The 17179-nt window shown below is 40.4% G+C and overlaps 1 long non-coding RNA gene across 1 annotated transcript in view; it reads left to right on the top strand.

Annotated features, from left to right (window-relative positions):
• Positions 1-16848, top strand: part of LOC138425350 (uncharacterized) — an 80354-nt gene extending 63506 nt beyond the window's left edge. Inside the window, exons 2-3 of the long non-coding RNA XR_011251183.1 lie at positions 16331-16465; positions 16593-16848. This is a non-coding gene — a long non-coding RNA (uncharacterized lncRNA). The remainder of the gene's footprint in view (positions 1-16330; positions 16466-16592) is intronic.
• The last annotated feature ends 331 nt before the right edge of the window (positions 16849-17179 follow it).

Raw genomic sequence — 17179 nt, 5'->3', positions numbered from 1 at the left:
TATTTTGATTTCTTTTTTGATTTCTTCTGTGATTTGTTGGTTATTCAGAAGTGTGTTGTTCAACCTCCATATGTTGGAATTTTTAATAGTTTTTCTCCTGTAATTGAGATCTAACCTTAATGCATTATGGTCAGAAAAGATGCTTGGAATGATTTCGATTTTTTTGAATTTATCAAGTTTAGATTTATGGCCCAGGATGTGATCTATCCTGGAGAAGGTTCCATGAGCACTTGAAAAAAAGGTGAAATTCATTGTTTTGGGGTGAAATGTCCTGTAGATATCAATTAGATCTAACTGATCTAATGTATCATTTAAAGTTTGCGTTTCTTTGTTAATTTTCTGTTTAGTTGATCTGTCCATAGGTGTGAGTGGGGTATTAAAGTCTCCCACTATTATTGTGTTATTGTTGATTTCCCCTTTCATACTTGTTAGCATTTGTCTTACATATTGCGGTGCTCCTATATTAGGTGCATATATATTTATAATTGTTATATCTTCTTCTTGGATTGTTCCTTTGATTATTATGTAGTGGCCTTCTTTGTCTCTTTTCACAGCCTTTGTTTTAAAGTCTATTTTATCGGATATGAGTATTGCCACTCCTGCTTTCTTTTGGTCTCTATTTGCGTGGTATATCTTTTTCCAGCCCTTCACTTTCAGTCTGTATGTGTCCCTTGTTTTGAGGTGGGTCTCTTGTAAGCAGCAAATAGAGGGGTCTTGTTTTTGTATCCATTCGGTCAGTCTTTGTCTTTTGGTTGGGACGTTCAACCCATTTACGTTTAAGGTGATTATTGATAAGTATGATCCCGTTACCATTTACTTTGTTGTTTTGGGTTCGGGTTTATACACCCTTTTTGTGTTTCCTTTCTAGAGAATATCCTTTAGAATTTGTTGGAGAGCTGGTTTGGTGGTGCTGAATTCTCTCAGCTTTTGCTTGTCTGTAAAGCTTTTGATTTCTCCTTCGTATTTGAATGAGATCCTTGCTGGGTACAGTAATCTGGGCTGTAGGTTATTGTCTTTCATCACTTTAAGTATGTCTTGCCATTCTCTCCTGGCCTGAAGAGTTTCTATTGAAAGATCAGCTGTTATCCTTATGGGAATCCCCTTGTGTGTTATTTGTTGTTTTTCCCTTGCTGCTTTTAATATTTGTTCTTTGTGTTTGATCTTTGTTAATTTGATTAATATGTGTCTTGGGGTGTTTCGCCTTGGGTTAATCCTATTTGGAACTCTCTGTGTTTCTTGGACTTGAGTGATTATTTCCTTCCCCATTTTAGGGAAGTTTTCAACTATTATCTCCTCAAGGATTTTCTCATGATCTTTCTTTCTGTCTTCTTCTTCTGGGACTCCTATAATTCGAATGTTGGAGCGTTTCATATTGTCCTGGAGGTCTCTGAGATTGTCCTCATTTCTTTTAATTCGTTTTTCTTGTTTCCTCTCTGATTCATTTATTTCTACCATTCTATCTTCTATTTCACTAATCCTATCTTCTGCCTCCGTTATTCTACTATTTGTTGCCTCCAGAGTGTTTCTGATCTCATTTATTGCGTTATTCATTATATTTTGACTCTTTTTTATTTCTTCTAGGTCCTTGTTAAACCTTTCTTGCATCTTCTCAATCTTTGTCTCTAGCCTATTTATCTGTGATTCCATTTTGCTTTCAAGATTTTGGATCATTTTCACTATCAATATTCGGAATTCCTTCTCCGGTAGATTCCCTACTTCTTCCTCTTTTGTTTGGTTTGGTGGGCAGCTCTCCTGTTCCTTTACCTGCTGAGTATTCCTCTGTCTCTTCATCTTGGTTATATTGCTGCGTTTGGGGTGGCCTTTTTATATTCTGGTAATTTGTGGAGTTCTCTTTATTATGGAGCTTCCTCACTTTGGGTGGGGTTCTATCAGTGGCTTGTCAAGGTTTCCTGGTTAGGGAGGCTTGTGTTGGAGTTTTGGCGGGTGGAGCTGGGTTTCTTCTCTCTCGAGTGCAGTGGAGTAACCCGTAATGGGTTACAAGACATCAAAGGTTTTGGGATAATATTGAGCTGCCTGTATATTGAGGCTCAGGGGATTGTTTCTGTGTTGCTGGAGAATTTGCGTGGTATGTCTTGTTTTGGAACTTGTTGGCCCTTGGGTGGAGCTTGGTTTTGGTGTAGGTATGAAGGCATTAGATGGGCTCCTATTGCTTAATGTTCCCTGAATTCATGAGTTCTCTAATGTTTTCAGGCTTTGGATTTAAGCCTCCTGCTTCTGGCTTTCAGTTTTATTTTTACAGTAGCCTCTAGACTTCTCCATCTATACAGCACCAATGATAAAACATCTAGGTTAAAGATGAAAAGTTTCTCCACATTTAGGGACACTCAGAGAGGTTCACTGGGTTATAAGGAGAAGAGAAGATGGAGGAGGTAGTTAGAGGTAACTGGAATGAGATGCGGTGAGATCAAAAGAGAAGAGAGCAAACTAGCCAGTAGTCACTTCCTTATGTGCGCTCTATAGTTTGGCCCGCTCAGGGGTATTTACAGAGTTATACGGGGAAGAGGAGAGGGAGGAAGTGGACAGAGGTGACCAGGAGGATCAGAGAGAGGAATGAGTGGGAGAGAGACAAATCCTGCCAGTAACCTGTTCCTTAGGTGTTCCCCACCATCTGGAACACACAGAGATTCACAGAGTTGGATAGAGGAGAGATGGGGGGGGAAAGAGACAGAGGCCACCTGGTGGAGAAAAAGGAGAGTCCAGAGGAGGAGAGAGTGGTCAAGCCAGTAATCTCGCTCTCAGGTAAACTGGGGTAGTGAAGTTTGGGTTTTTAAATGTACAAAATTGGCAATAAACACCTAAGAGCAAAGATTAAAAATCTAGAGTAGAGTTTGGATTTTCAAAGATACAATATTAAAGAGAAGCAGAAGGAAAAAGGAAGAAAGAAAAAAAAGAATTATTAAAAAACAAACAAACAGACAATCAAAAATAAAAATAAAAAACCATCAACAACCATCCAAAGACTATATATGGTGTTTGCCTTAAAAAAAAAAAAAAAAAGGTCTTTAAAAAAAATTAGTAATAATAGGTTATAGAAATAAAAATTTAAGGAGAAATAGAAGACAACAATTAAAAAAAAAAGTTAGAAAAAAAAGCAAAAAAAAAAAAAAAAAGGAGTGCTTTTAAAAATATTAAAATATATATATATATATCTTGCCCTTTCTGGTATTATGGGCCGTGTGGGATCACTTCCAAGGTGGTTCCCTCTGATTAACTTCTTCTGTTTGCTGGTTTTTTAGGATCACTAGTTCAGTCGCGCTGTGGGGAGGGGGGATGCTGCAAACAAATAGCACTGTCGTGTGCACACAGTATCTCTGCTCGGCTTGACCTGTCCTTTCTCGCGGCGCACAAACCGCTCCGGTTCTACGATGCTCAGCTGGGAACCGTCTGGGGCCGGCCCTAGGCTGCGTGCACTTCCCCGGTCCAAGCCGCTCAGGTTCGTAGCTCAGGCAGCCCTCAGAGGCACAGATTCGGCTGGAACTGCGCTTTGTGCCCTTCCCAGGTCCGAGTAGCTCAGGAGTTTGGCGAGCGCGGTCGCCGCGGCTTGTCACCTTTTCTGCCGCTGCTGCTCAGCTTTCTGGGCGGACTGCTGGCGCACCCCGTGAGGCAAATTGTTACTGTCCAGCTCCCCCAGAAGTCTTAGCAAAGGAGCCTGCTTGCAGTTAGGTAAGCAAAGTCTCTCCGGGTCTGCAGTTGCCCCTTTCCAGACCTTACGGCTCTGGCTGCCTGTCCCCGGCGGGGGATGGTCTGCAGCCGGCTTTTTCCGTTCCGTCCTTTGTTCTGTGCTCGGTCCTGGCGGGGTCTTATGTTCGAGCTTTTCGCGTGGTAGCTATCCCACAGTCTGATTTGCTAGCCCAGGTTAGGTCGTTCTGGTTGCGCGTGGGGCGTTCCTGCCCGATTCTTACAAAGCTCTGCAGCCCGCGCCTCCCGCGCGTCCCTGCCCTGCCCCCACTTCCCAATGGCGGATGCAGGCGTCTGTGCTGCTTTTCCGCTGGGGGAGTTACTGGTGGGCTTGTAATCTCTTGGTTTTAATTATTTATCTATTTTTCCTTCCTGTTATGTTGCCCTCTGTGTTTCCAAGGTTCGCCACAGACTCGGCAGGGAGAGTGTTTCCTGGTGTTTGGAAACCTCTCTTCTTAAAATTCCCTTCCCAGGACGGGCTTCCCTTCCCGGGACGGAGCTCCCTCCCCACCTCCTTTGTCTCCTTTTTCGTCTTTTATATTTTATCCTACCTGTTTTTGAAGACAAAGGTCTGCTTTTCTGGTTGCCTGATGTCCTCTGCCAGCCTACATAATTTGTTTTGTGAAGTTTGCTCAGCGTTGAAATGTTCTTTTGAGGAATTTGTGAAGGAGAAAGTGATCTTCCCGTCCTATTCCTCCGCCATCTTTCCCTCCCTGTCTCCCAGCAATCTTGATTCCAGCATGTGTTTCTTCCAGGCCAGCGTTTGTCATGATGTACTCTGCATATAAGTTAAATGAGCAGGGTGACAATATACAGCCTTGATGTACTCCTTTTCCTATTTGGAACCAGTCTGTTGTTCCATGTCTAGTTCTAACTGTTGCTTCCTGACCTGCATACAGATTTCTCAAGAGGCAGGTCAGGTGCTCTGGTATTCCCATCTCTTTCAGAATGTTCCACAGTTTATTGTGATCCACACAGTCAAAGGCTTTGGCATAGTCAATAAGCAGAAATAGATGTTTTTCTGGAATTCGCTTGCTTTTTTGATGATCCAGCAGATGTTGGTAATTTGATATCTGGTTCCTCTGCCTTTTCTAAAACCAGCTTGAACATCAGGGAGTTCACTGTTCACATACTGCTGAAGCCTGGCTTGGTGAATTTTGATAATTACTTTACTAGCATGTGAGATGAGTGCAATTATGTGGCAGTTTGAGCATTCTTTGGCATTGCCTTTCTTTGGGATTGGAATGAAAACTGACCTTTTCCAGTCCTGTGACCACTGCTGAGTTTTTCAAATTTGCTGGCATATTGAGTGCAGCACTTTCACAGCATCATCTTTCAGGATTTGAAATAGCTCCACTGGAATTCCATCACCTCCACTAGCCTTGTTCGTAGCTATGCTTTCCAAGGTCCACTTGACTTCACATTCTAGGATGTCTGGCTCTAGATTAGTGATCACACCATCATGATTATCATGGTCATGAAGCTCTTTTTTGTACAGTTCTTCTGTGTATTCTTGCCACCTCTTCTTAATATCTTCTGCTTCTGTTATGTCCATACCATTTCTGTTCTTTATGGAGCCCATCTTTGCATGAAATGTTCCCTTGGTATCTCTAAATTTCTTGAAGAGATCTCTATTCTTTCCAGTTCTGTTCTTTTCCTATATTTCTTTGCATTTATCACTCAAAAAGTCTTTCTTATCTCTTCTTCCTATTCTCTGGAACTCTGCATTCAGATGCTTATATCTTTCCTTTTCTCCTTTGCTTTTCACCTCTCTTCTTTTCACAGCTATTTGTAAGGCCTCCCCAGACAGCCATTTTGCTGTTTTGCATTTCTTTTCCATGTGGATGGTCTTGATCCCTGTCTCCTGTACAATGTCACGAACCTCCATCCACTGTTCATCAGGCACTCTATCTATCAGATCTAGGCCCTTAAATCTATTTCTCACTTCCACTGTATAATCATAAGGGATTTGATTTAGGTCATACCTGAATGGTCTAGCCGTTTTCCCTACTTTCTTCAGTTTGAGTCTGAATTTGGTAAGAAGGTGTTCATGATCTGAGCCACTGTCAGCTCCTAGTCTTGTTTTTGTTGACTGTATAGAGCTTCTCCATCTTTGGCTGCAAAGAATATAATCAATCTGATTTCGGTGTTGACCATCTGGTGATGTCCATGTGTAGAGTCTTCTCTTGTGTTGTTGGAAGAGGGCGTTTGCTATGACCAGTGCGTTCTCATGGCAAAACTCTATTAGTCTTTGCCCTGCTTCATTCCGCATTCCAAGGCCAAATTTGCCTGTTGCTCCAGGTGTTTCTTGACTTCCTACTTTTGCATTCCAGTCCCCTATAATGAAAAGGACATCTTCTTTGGACTGTAGTCAGCATTGTATTTTATACAATAGTTATTGGTTATTGTATTTTGTTTTATATTTTAAAAATTCAACAAAAGAGCTATTCAAAACATTTGGGTGATATGTTATAAAATATGCAGGGATTTATATTTCTGACCCAGTAAGGACATAGTTGGCCATTCAATAATTTCTGGTTAGAACCAATCTTCCCCACCACTCCATGCTCTGCTTAAAGTAAGTTATTTATCTTCTTTGTTAAGATGGCTTAGATCATTTTTATTTAAGCATGATACATGAATTAATGCTGGACTTACCCAACAGGCGGGTAAAGAATCTGCCTGCAATGAGGGAGACCTAGGTTTGATACCTGGGTTGGGATGATCCCCTGGAGAAGGGAAAAGCTATCCACTCCAGTAATCTGGCCTGAAGAATTCCATGGACTGTCTAGTCCATGGGGTTGCAAAGAGTCAACCTGACTAAGTGACTTTCACTTTCTCTTTACCCAATAGAGCCAAGAGCACAGTAGAATTGCTGGAGTCTCTTTATTCTTATGGAATTGCCATGTAATAGGTTATATGGCCCAATATTCCATTAGCCAAATTATTCTGTGTCTATATTCATTAAGCAAAAGAAAGAAGGTTTAATCTGCTCTGCTACTGTTCTCCATATTTTTCATGTACTAAAAATGTAAAATACCTCCAGATATTTTTTTCCAATTTATAAGTTTCCTTTACATGAGGGTTCAGTTCACTTCAGTCACTCAGTTGCTTACTCTTTGCGACCCCATGGACTGCAGCACACCAGGCTTCCCTGGCCATCACCAACTCCCAGGGTTTATGCAAACTCATGTCCATCGAGTCGGTGATGCCATCCAACCATCTCATCCTCTGTTGTTCCCTTCTCCTCCTGCCGTCAATCTTTCCCAGCATCAGGGTCTTTTCAAATGAGTCAGCTCTTCGCATCAGGTGGCCAAAATATTGGAGTTTCAGCTTCAATATCAGTCTTCCAATGAGGGTACATAGAAACGTATGTGGGACTGTGTAGGTTTTTAAATAATTTGACTAATATACTCTTTTATTTTCATACCACAAAAAATATATATCCTTTTTATAATAATGGCAGAAAGCAGAGAGAAACTAAAGAGTCTTTTGATTAAGGTGAAAGAGGAGAGTAAAAAGCTGGCTTAAAAATAACATTAAAAAAACTAGGATCATGGCGTCTAGTCCCATTACTTCATGGGAAATAGATGGGGAAAAAGTGGAAACAGCAGCTTATTTTATTTTCTTGAGCTACAAAATCACTGCAGGTGGTGATTGCCACCATGGATTTAAGAGACCCTTGCTCTTTGGAAGAAAAGCTATGATGAGCCTAGACAGTGTATTTAAAAGCAGAGACATAACTTTGCTGATCAAGGTCCTTATAGTCAAAGCTATAATTTTTCCAGTAGTCACTTATGGGTGTGAAAGTTGAACCGTAAAGAAGGCTGAATGCTGAAGAATTGATGCTTTTGAACTGTGGTGCTGGAGAAGACTCTTGAGAGTCCGTTGGACGGTAAGGAGATCCAACAAGTCAATCCTAAAGGAAATCAACCCTGAACATTCATTGGAAGGACTGATGCTGAAGCTGAAGCTCCAATACTCTGACCACCTGATGTGAAGAGTCGACTCATTGGAAAAGACCCTGATGCTGAGAAAGATTGAGGGCAGGAGGAGAAAGGGGTGACAGAGAATGAGATGCTTGTATGGCATTGCCGACTCAATGGATGTGAGTTTGAGGAAACTCTGGGAGATAGCAAAGGACAGGGAAGTCTGGAGTGATTCAGTCCATGGGGTTGCAAATAGTCAGACACAACTCAGCAACTGAAGAGCAACAATGGATGTTCTGCTTCATAATGGAGCTATACATACTAGTAAGAAAATTTCTGCTTATAAGAATTTAGAATTTAAAGGAGAAGACAGGCAGGTGAGTGTGATAAAGATTTGTGTTCTTGACGAGCATAGATTCAGTTCCTAAACGAGGTCCAGAAAGGAAATAGTCAGATTTACCATCAAAGTTGTGTATGTGTAGTGAGGGAGAGGAGATGCTTTGGGGAAATACCTCAGTGAGATGGTGACATGAGCTGGATCTTGAAATATGAGTGTATATTAATTAAGGAGGAAAAAGTAAAAGGAGGAAGAGGAAACAATTAGGCTTTTTTTTTTTTCCCTAGGAAGCAATGAGGCACTTTTGTGCCTCTGAAGCCCATTTCTCAACTCTCCATAGTGGTGGTAAGGAGACAGGGCTGGGGAGACAGGTTGACAAAGCCCTGTACACCAAGCTATGCCATCTTAAACATATACTATCAGCTCACAGTTGTTCTACTATCAATAACACCACCTGGGAAGTTATTAAAAATGCTCATTAGAAGGCCCATCTGAAATCTACTAATTCAGAAATTCTGGGAGTATGGCCCAACAATCTGTATTTCACCAAGCCTTCTAGGTGATTGAAACGTACTAAATTTTGAGAACCATTGGGCTAAGAGAAGCCCCTAAGTGGCACTGAGATGGTGATAATATGTTTAAATCTGTATTTTATGAGATTCCCTAGTGGCTCAGATGGTAAAGCATCTGCCCGTAATGCAGGAGACCTGGGTTCGATTCCTGGGTCGGGAAGATCCCCTTGAGAAGGAAATGGCAACCCACTCTAGTATTCTTGCCTAGAAAATCCCATGGATGGAGGAGCCTGGTGGGCTACAGTCCATGAGGTTGCAAAGAGTTGAACACAACTGAGTGACTTCACTTTCACTTTTCAAGAGAAGCTCCTAAGTGGCATTGAGGTGGTGATAATATGTTCAAATCTGTATTTTTAAAAATGATTATGCTAGTGAAATTTGATTATAGGGAGATAAAATGAGCAGAGGGACTATTTATGAGTACATGTTGACCAGCACAAGACCATGAAGACATGCTGGTATGAGATATCAGAAAAGAAAAAGATAAATGGAGAAGTTCTGAGGGATGTCTAAGGAGGAAGAGTCAATGGGATCTTGAGCAGAAATATTAAGTAGGCTGTTGGGTATGTGAGCATGGAGCTCTAAAATGAGTCCTGGGCTGAAAATGGAGATGGGGAAGTCTTTAGCTATTTTAGGTGACTGACAGCATTATGAGTAGGACAGTGTGTTGGATAAAAAGAGAGGATAAGCCCTGTAATGCTTTAGGTTCTCTTATCGGCCAGGCAGAAAAGGAAGCACCTTCACAAGTATTCAGTGAGGTTAGAGGAGAACCAGGAGAGTGTGTGGTCCTCGACACCAAAAGGAGAGAGAATTCCCAGGAGGAAGGTACTAGTCACCAGTGCCAAATTATGAAAAGATGAAAGCCCAGGAGAAGGTTTTATTTTGATTTTAGGAAATCATTGGCAACCTTGGTCAAGACTGTTTCTTCAGTGCAGAGAAGATAATTTTTCTTGAATCTTTGGTCCAGCAAGGACAGCAAACTTCCCATTGTAGACAAAGGTGCCAGTTTTATATATTTCTAAAGTCACTGAAGTGGGTAAGAGGCCAATGTTCAGCATTCATGTGAAATTACCAGTGGAACCAAGTAACACAAAGTTTCAGATCTTGAGAAGAGAGGATATGATTTCTCCTAGATAGAAAAGAGTGAAGTGGAGGTACTAGAAAGGGAGATGAAGGGATGACTGAGACTTGCATCTTCACCAGGCAGTGCTAACATCCTAGCAGACTGAACATGAGACATCAGTCCTTGAGTGACAGGAGGAGACATGAGAGGTATCAGTGGTTGGGGCTTCAAGCTGCTAAGAGTTCTTCAAGCTAAGAGTTGAAAAAGCAGCTTCTGCATACATAGAGAAGGATGTTTCAAGGTGAAAGCAGGAATAATCACTTTTTAATTTGCTTGTCTTATTCCCAATGTGCAAAGGTAAGACTCTTATCACTTCTCTAACAAGCATTCAAAACCATGGGATAAAGATAACATAGGTCCACTAGTCTCTGACGTTGACTTCCACGGCTCAGGATGTTAGGTTTAAATTGAATCTGAAATGTTCATTCTAGTCCAAACCTGAAAGGCATGTGTGACTGGAAGAGTTGGATGGCCAGGAAGTTTGGGCTTTGCTGTACTTGTACCTTTGGCCCAAGATGGCTGAGGCTAACTGGAGTTAAACAGTGCCTGTATTTTTTTTTTTTTTAATGAACTATGAAAACGTATTGCACTTAAATTTTTGAAGTAAATATTCTGAAGAAAGAAACACCTCTCGATTGCAAAGGAAAACCATAATTTTCATTTTAGAGTGCCCTTTTAGCCTGTAATAGCTTGTACCTACTGCCCTCACTCCCAACAAGGGCAGAGATCAAGTTAATTAAAAACCTGAGATGAAATAAAATATCCAAAGATGGTTCTCTGGCTTATTTTTAGGACTGGGTTAGAAAGAAACTTGTCCCTGGAGTTTGGGAGAATTAGTTCATGATACCCAATAGCACTGAACATTTAATTGGCTTCTGGTCTAATTCTGGGTGTCTGAGACAGATTCTATTTAATAATTTAGGCTCCATTATTTTAGGATTGAATTGAAATGACCTTTGAATATCTGGGATATGTATTTCCTAGAAAATCCCCATATCTTAGAGCTTCAAATGTTCGTTCTTGTCACACCATACCATTTGGCTCATGTTTGACAATAAAGCATATTTTTCATTTGTCATTTTCCCCTGCCATTTCTGTCTAACTAGCATAAGTGAAAATATACAAGTGCCAAGTTACACAGTCTATTCCTCTTCTTAAGAAATTACTTCTGTGGTGGAAAAATCATTCATTTAGTGCAAAGAGAATATCTGGATTATAGAGAAGTCTGGGGGAAAGAATCCAGAGGAAATTTTACCAACTTTTTATTTTGCCAAGAAATTAGTAACAAAGAGGATGTATTTGTAGAAAACAGTTTTGTAGATTTCTAAAATCATTCAAATGATTATGAGGCAAACGTGCATATGAAATGGCAATCTTAAATAGACATACCTCAGTTTTCAAGAGTGCATTTATTATCTGACTTGAAGTGCTTATACATAAAAGGTCTTTAGTTTATATTTGACATGTATATCATATTATAAGGCGAAAAATGGGCTCTACAGACAAATAAATGAAATGATTAATAAAATTACTAAGTGGCAGTACAACTGTTTCTTACCATTTGGTTTGATAGTATTCTCCCCCAAATTCAATTCAGCCAATAAACACTGTGCTCACCTGGTGGCTCAGATGGTAAAGAATCTGCCTATAATGCAGGAGACTTGGGTTCAATCCCTGGGTCAGTAAGATCCGTGGGGTCGCAGAGAGTAGGACACAGCTGAGCAACTAACAATTTCACTTTCTTTTATACAATAGATTCTACACTTTATTATTGCAACTCTGGCTACAAACAAAACTGAATGGCCCCAGCCTTCAATATGTATGCAGCTTAATAAGAATGACAGACAGTAAGCAAGTAATTATAAGTATGACAGTTGTCATGAAAAACAAAAATACAATATAATGAATGGCATTGTAGACTATCCTGATTTGGGGACCAGGGCTTTTTGGAGAAAAGCAAATTTAGACTTATACTTGAAGAATGCCCAAATGGGATAATTAGACTTGTCTTCAGTTTAGTTCAGTTCAGTCGCTCAGTCGTTTCCGACTCTTTGTGACCCCATGAATCACAGCACGCCAGGCCTCCCTGTCCATCACCAACTCCTGGAGTTTACCCAAACTCATGTCCTTCAAGTTGGTGATGCCATCCAGCCATCTCATCTGTCGTCCCCTTCTCCTGCCCCAATCCCTCCCAGCATCAGAGTCTTTTCCAATGAGTCAACTCTTTGCATGAAGTGGCCAAAGTGCTGGAGTTTCAGCTTCAGCATCAGTCCTTCCAATGAACACCCAGGACTGAGCTCCTTTAGAATGGACTGGTTGGATCTCCTTGCAGTCCAAGGGACTCTCAAGAGTCTTCAACACCAAAGTTCAAAAGCATCAATTCTTCGGTGCTCAGTTTTCTTCACAGTCCAACTCTCACATCCATACATGACTACTGGAAAAACCATAGCCTTGACCAGATGGACCTTTGTTGGAAAAGTAAGGTCTCTGCTTTTCAATATGCTATATAGGTTGGTCATAACTTTCCTTCCAAGGAATAAGCGTCTTTTAATTTCATGGCTGCAATCACCATCTGCAGTGATTTTGGAGTCCCCCAAAATAAAGTCTGCCACTGTTTCCCCATCTATTTTCCATGAAGTGATGGGGCCGGATGCCATGCTCTTCGTTTTCTGAATGTTGAGCTTTAAGCCAACTTTTTCACTCTCCTCTTTCACTTTCATCAAGAGGCTTTTTAGTTCCTCTTCTCTTTCTGCCAGAAGGGTTGTCTTAGGTATGTCTAAAACCAGTAGGTGAGGATGATGAATAGTGATAAGCCACAAATGATAAAGAGACCAGTGCGACTGGGACATAGAGTGCTAATCAGAGTGCTGAAAGATGAGGCTTTGAGAGTAGACAGGAGCCAAGTGTGAAGGACAGTATAAGCTGTGAGCAAGATTCGTGATTTCACCTAAGGCCTGGGGGAAGCAATTGGTGGGTTTTAAGTCATGGACATTTGTGATTATACCTGTATTACAAAGGGTCTGTAGATAACAGAACAGAAAAGGGTTGGAGAAGAACTGGAGAAAAAATTGCAGTACTGGCTTATATACCCTGCAGTGGTCCTGCAAGGGGAAATAAATAGCTACTTAGATGAGGGCAGTGGCAAGTGGGTATGTAGGTATGGGGACAGGTCTGAGAGATTACCAAACTGTAGAAGCAATAGTTTTGATTGATCATGAGTGTGTGTGTGTTGGGTAGCACCACTGAGAAAAAGGAAGGAACTTTTCCTAAGTTTATGACTTGAGAAACTAAGTGGAAGACAGTGACCTTTAGCAAATATTACAGAGTTTCTGATAGATTCCAGTGAGAATGAATTTAACTTTCTATTATAGTATTGAATGACACAACCCACAAAAGAAAGCACATTTAAAATATGCATCATTGTATTATAAGCCCCTAAATATCCTCATGTACAATGTAGTACATAAGGAATATTACTCCCACACGATTTTTTTTCATGGATCAATTTATATAAATTAAAATTATTTTATTGAACTTTCCAGTTAATTTCAGAGTATTATATTATTGCAGTGAGATAAAAGGCCAACAACAGATACACAATTTTAAATATTGCTCAAATTATTTAAATTACACATTCCTCTAAATGAATCTTGGGACCCTCTCTCAAAGTCTCCTGTTTCTTTTTTCCTAGCACTTCTCTTCAGCTTCTAGTGAGCAGAAGGAGCAGCCCTCTTCTCTCTGATCACTTTGTTTTTTCTCTAGGATGCTTCCTTCCCCCAGGGATTGAACCGGGGTCTTCTACATTGCAGGTGGATTCTTTACCAACTGAGCTATCAGGGAAGCCTCTAGGAAGCTTAGCTTCCAATATCATCATCTTTTCTCCCCAATGCCCTTCTCTTTTTCTCTTTTTCGTCCCCTTCCAAGTTAATGACCTTCCATGTGTTCAGGACCCTCATGATCTTTCCCCTGGAGGAACTTTTGTACCACAAACCACCCAACACATCCAAAGCAGAACCCAAGTCTCTGCTGCATTAGAATCAGTCCCCGCCCCCCCAACCCCCAAGCCTCTGACTCTTCCCTGAATTCCATTTAAATCCCTTGGAAGCCTTAAACTTCTCTTCTAATATAGTTAATGGAAGTGGGTAACATGAGTCGGGCACTTACTAACACTCTTTGCTCAGCGTTTCACAGACATGAAGTCATCTGTTTGCCCACCAACACCATGCAGCTGCTGCGGTGAGCAACCCTATTATACAGGGGAAGAAACTGAGGTTTGGAATGGGCACACAACCCATAGTGTCACACAGTTAACACATGAGAAAATATGAACATTAAACAGTGTCGTTCTCATCTACTCCTCTAAAAGGCCTTTTACCACTTGACTGGTAAGTTATCGAGTCATACTAGTTTGTTTAGATATTTCAGGTGAACTCGTCCTTCCCAATGTCACTCCTAAAGTTCTGGGTCAGGTCTTTACACAACACCCAGGGATGAATATAAAAACCTTTCCACCTAGCCCACGCATCCTTTGCTTTGAGGCATTCGGTGTATTGATGTCTGAATAATTGTTTTAGATGATCACTTTTATAGCTACTTTCTTATATAAGTTTTTAAAAATAGCCATGCCCTAGGTAGGCCACACTTCACATAATCAAACAAGTCTTCTACCTGCATTTCTAGGCACAGTCCCCATCTATTAATAAAGTATTTATTCTGCAAATTGCTCTATGCTATAACTGCCTTCTCTCCAAATTCCACTCTGTTCACTGGCAGCTGCTGTCTAGATGGATATCTGATCCAAGGATAGCCCATCTATAGGCCTTTAAGGGAAGGAATGAATCCAAAGAATGTCATGGAACCACTTTCTCTCTCGAGATTTGACTGGCCACGTTAGACGAGTCATTGCAGAGGAAGTAGGGGAATCTTCATAAAAAGATTCATTAGAGAATGTGACCATGTTGTTATGAGATGGAAGCATAATTAACTCATCGCTTTAGAGCCTTGGAGCCTGAACCACACTCTGATATGGGGATCTGGTTTCTGTGAAGCCAGGTCGACTGTGGTTTCTCTTCTCTGATGGTTCTTGTGTGTGTGTGTGTGTGCGCGTGTGTGTGTGTGTGTGTGTGTGTGGTTTTTTTTTACTCAGCCGTTAAAAAGAATTCATTTGAATCAGTTCTGATGAGATGGATGAAACTGGAGCCGATTATACAGAGTGAAGTAAGCCAGAAAGAAAAACACCAATACAGTATACTAACACATATATATGGAATTTAGGAAGATGGCAATGACGACCCTGTATGCAAGACAGGAAAAAAGACACAGATGTGTATAATGGACTTTTGGACTCAGAGGGAGAGGGAGAGGGTGGGATGATTTGGGAGAATGGCATTCTAGCATGTATACTATCATGTAAGAATTGAATTGCCAGTCTATGTCTGACGCAGGATACAGCATGCTTGGGGCTGGTGCATGGGGATGACCCAGAGAGATGTTATGGGGAGGCCGGTGGGAGGGGGGTTCATGTTTGGGAACGCATGTAAGAATTAAAGATTTTAAAATTTAAAAAATAAAAAACTAAAAAAATAATAAATAAATAAATAAATAAAGACCTTGTCCACCATTGCCTTTATTTCTGTGTTTACTGCTAGAAAAACAAATCCATATTTGAAGAAATTGAGTAAAGAAGTGTTTATTTTTTCCCTAAAGGAGCCCAGCATAGGATCTTTGCTTTTTATCACATTAAGTCACATAATAACTACTGACAGCTCTTATGTGCACCTCATATGTCAGGGACAGTGCTAAATTCAAATGCATTGTCTTGTTTAGTCCTCAAAATCTTAAAAAAATTTTTTTTCATCTTCATTAACAGATAAAGCAACTCAGGCACAGAGAAGTTTAGTAGTTGGTCCAAGGTCACTCACCTAATAAATGGCAGAGCTAGGATTTGAGTTCTGGTCTCTGTGATTCTATTACTCACATTGTTAGCATATTCTATAACTCCTCTATGTAGTTTTAAGGATTTCACAATTTCCTGACATAGAACTTTGTGCTCACTTGTTCTTCTGTTCTTATGAAAATGACATCCTTATCACTGTCCCACTGAAAAATCAGTTTTATTTTATTCACCGCTTTTTTGTTTTGGGGGGCTTTTTTTGGGAGAGGTGCCATTTGCCCTTTCACTTACATGCTCTTCTGGGCTCATCTAATTAAATCCTAAATTTTCTTGAGTATTCTGCCTCAATCTTCTTTTAAAATTTTCTAAATCCATACCACTTTTTCCACAAGATCACATGATTTTATATTGTTGAATCTCCATTCTATTGTTCAACACCACTTCAGGTAAGTAGGTCTTTTCTCCCCAGTTAGGTTAATTTGGTATCTGGAGTCACATATTTTCCTTTCTATTTCTATGAAAACACCTTTGCAGTTCTGAGGTCATTGTAGGCAGCACCGTATCAAATGCTGTTTGATTATAAGAGAGTAAATATATTACATAATATGTATAAAGTATATTTTACACTTGGTTTTACCCTGATAGATTTGGGAATTATGAGTAATTTCAATGCACCTTTAAAGTGATTTTTGTCGCTTGACAATTAAATGACTGTTTCTTTGTTCTTGGTCAGAAATCCATGATTGTCATCTGATGAACACCCTCCTTTATTTTCAGCTCAGTGCAGAAATCTTCACTTCTGGCTCCTGGCTTATTGTAACTATATTGCTCTGGTCACTGTGATTCAGGAATGGAAAAACCCAGCCAAGGGAAATGAAATCAAGGAGAATTTCTGGAACCATTGAAAGAAAGGTGTGGCTCTTGTCTCCTTGATCTTTTTTTTTTTATGATTTTTTTTTGATGTGGACCACTTTTAAAGTCTTTATTGAATTTGTTACAAAATTGCTTCAGTTTTATGTTTTGTTTTTTTGGCCCCAAGGCACATGGGATCTTAACTCCCCAACCATGGATCGAACCCCCAGTCCCTACATTGGAAAGCAAAGTCTTAACCACTGGACCTCCAGGGAAGCTCCTGTCTCCTGGATCTTATGAGTAGTGAAGAGTATGCAAGTCGAAAGCTATGGGAGGCCACAGGAAGAGTCTGAAAACAAATCTTAGAGAGGAGCCAGGTCCAGATGAATGTGTTCTTGGATCAAATGTAATAAAAACCTGCTCTAGTCACTTCTGATACCTGACTCAATAGAGTTCTTTTTTTCTCTTAAGTTAATTTATGCTGAGATTTGTGTCACATGTAATCATAAGAGATCTGACTCACCTTTTACCAAATAAGGAAGAGATTAAAATGTTCATTGCCTATTTCTTACAAAACAAAGTAAACTCGACATATTCCACTCACCCTGTAATATGTAGTCACTGCTTCCTCCAGTCTACCATAACCATAAAGTATAAAAAGGATCAAGTAGGGACTTCTCTGGCTGTCCAGTGGCTGAGACTCTGTGCTCCCAGTGCAGAGGCCTCGGGTTTGATCCCTGGTCAGGAAACTGGATCTCACATGCTACAACTAAG

The sequence above is a fragment of the Ovis canadensis genome, chromosome 1 (assembly GCF_042477335.2).
Source record: "Ovis canadensis isolate MfBH-ARS-UI-01 breed Bighorn chromosome 1, ARS-UI_OviCan_v2, whole genome shotgun sequence".
NCBI classification, from domain to species: Eukaryota; Metazoa; Chordata; class Mammalia; order Artiodactyla; family Bovidae; genus Ovis; species Ovis canadensis.
The sequence above is the reverse complement of the archived record's forward strand: the minus strand, read 5'-3'. Positions and strand labels throughout refer to the sequence as shown.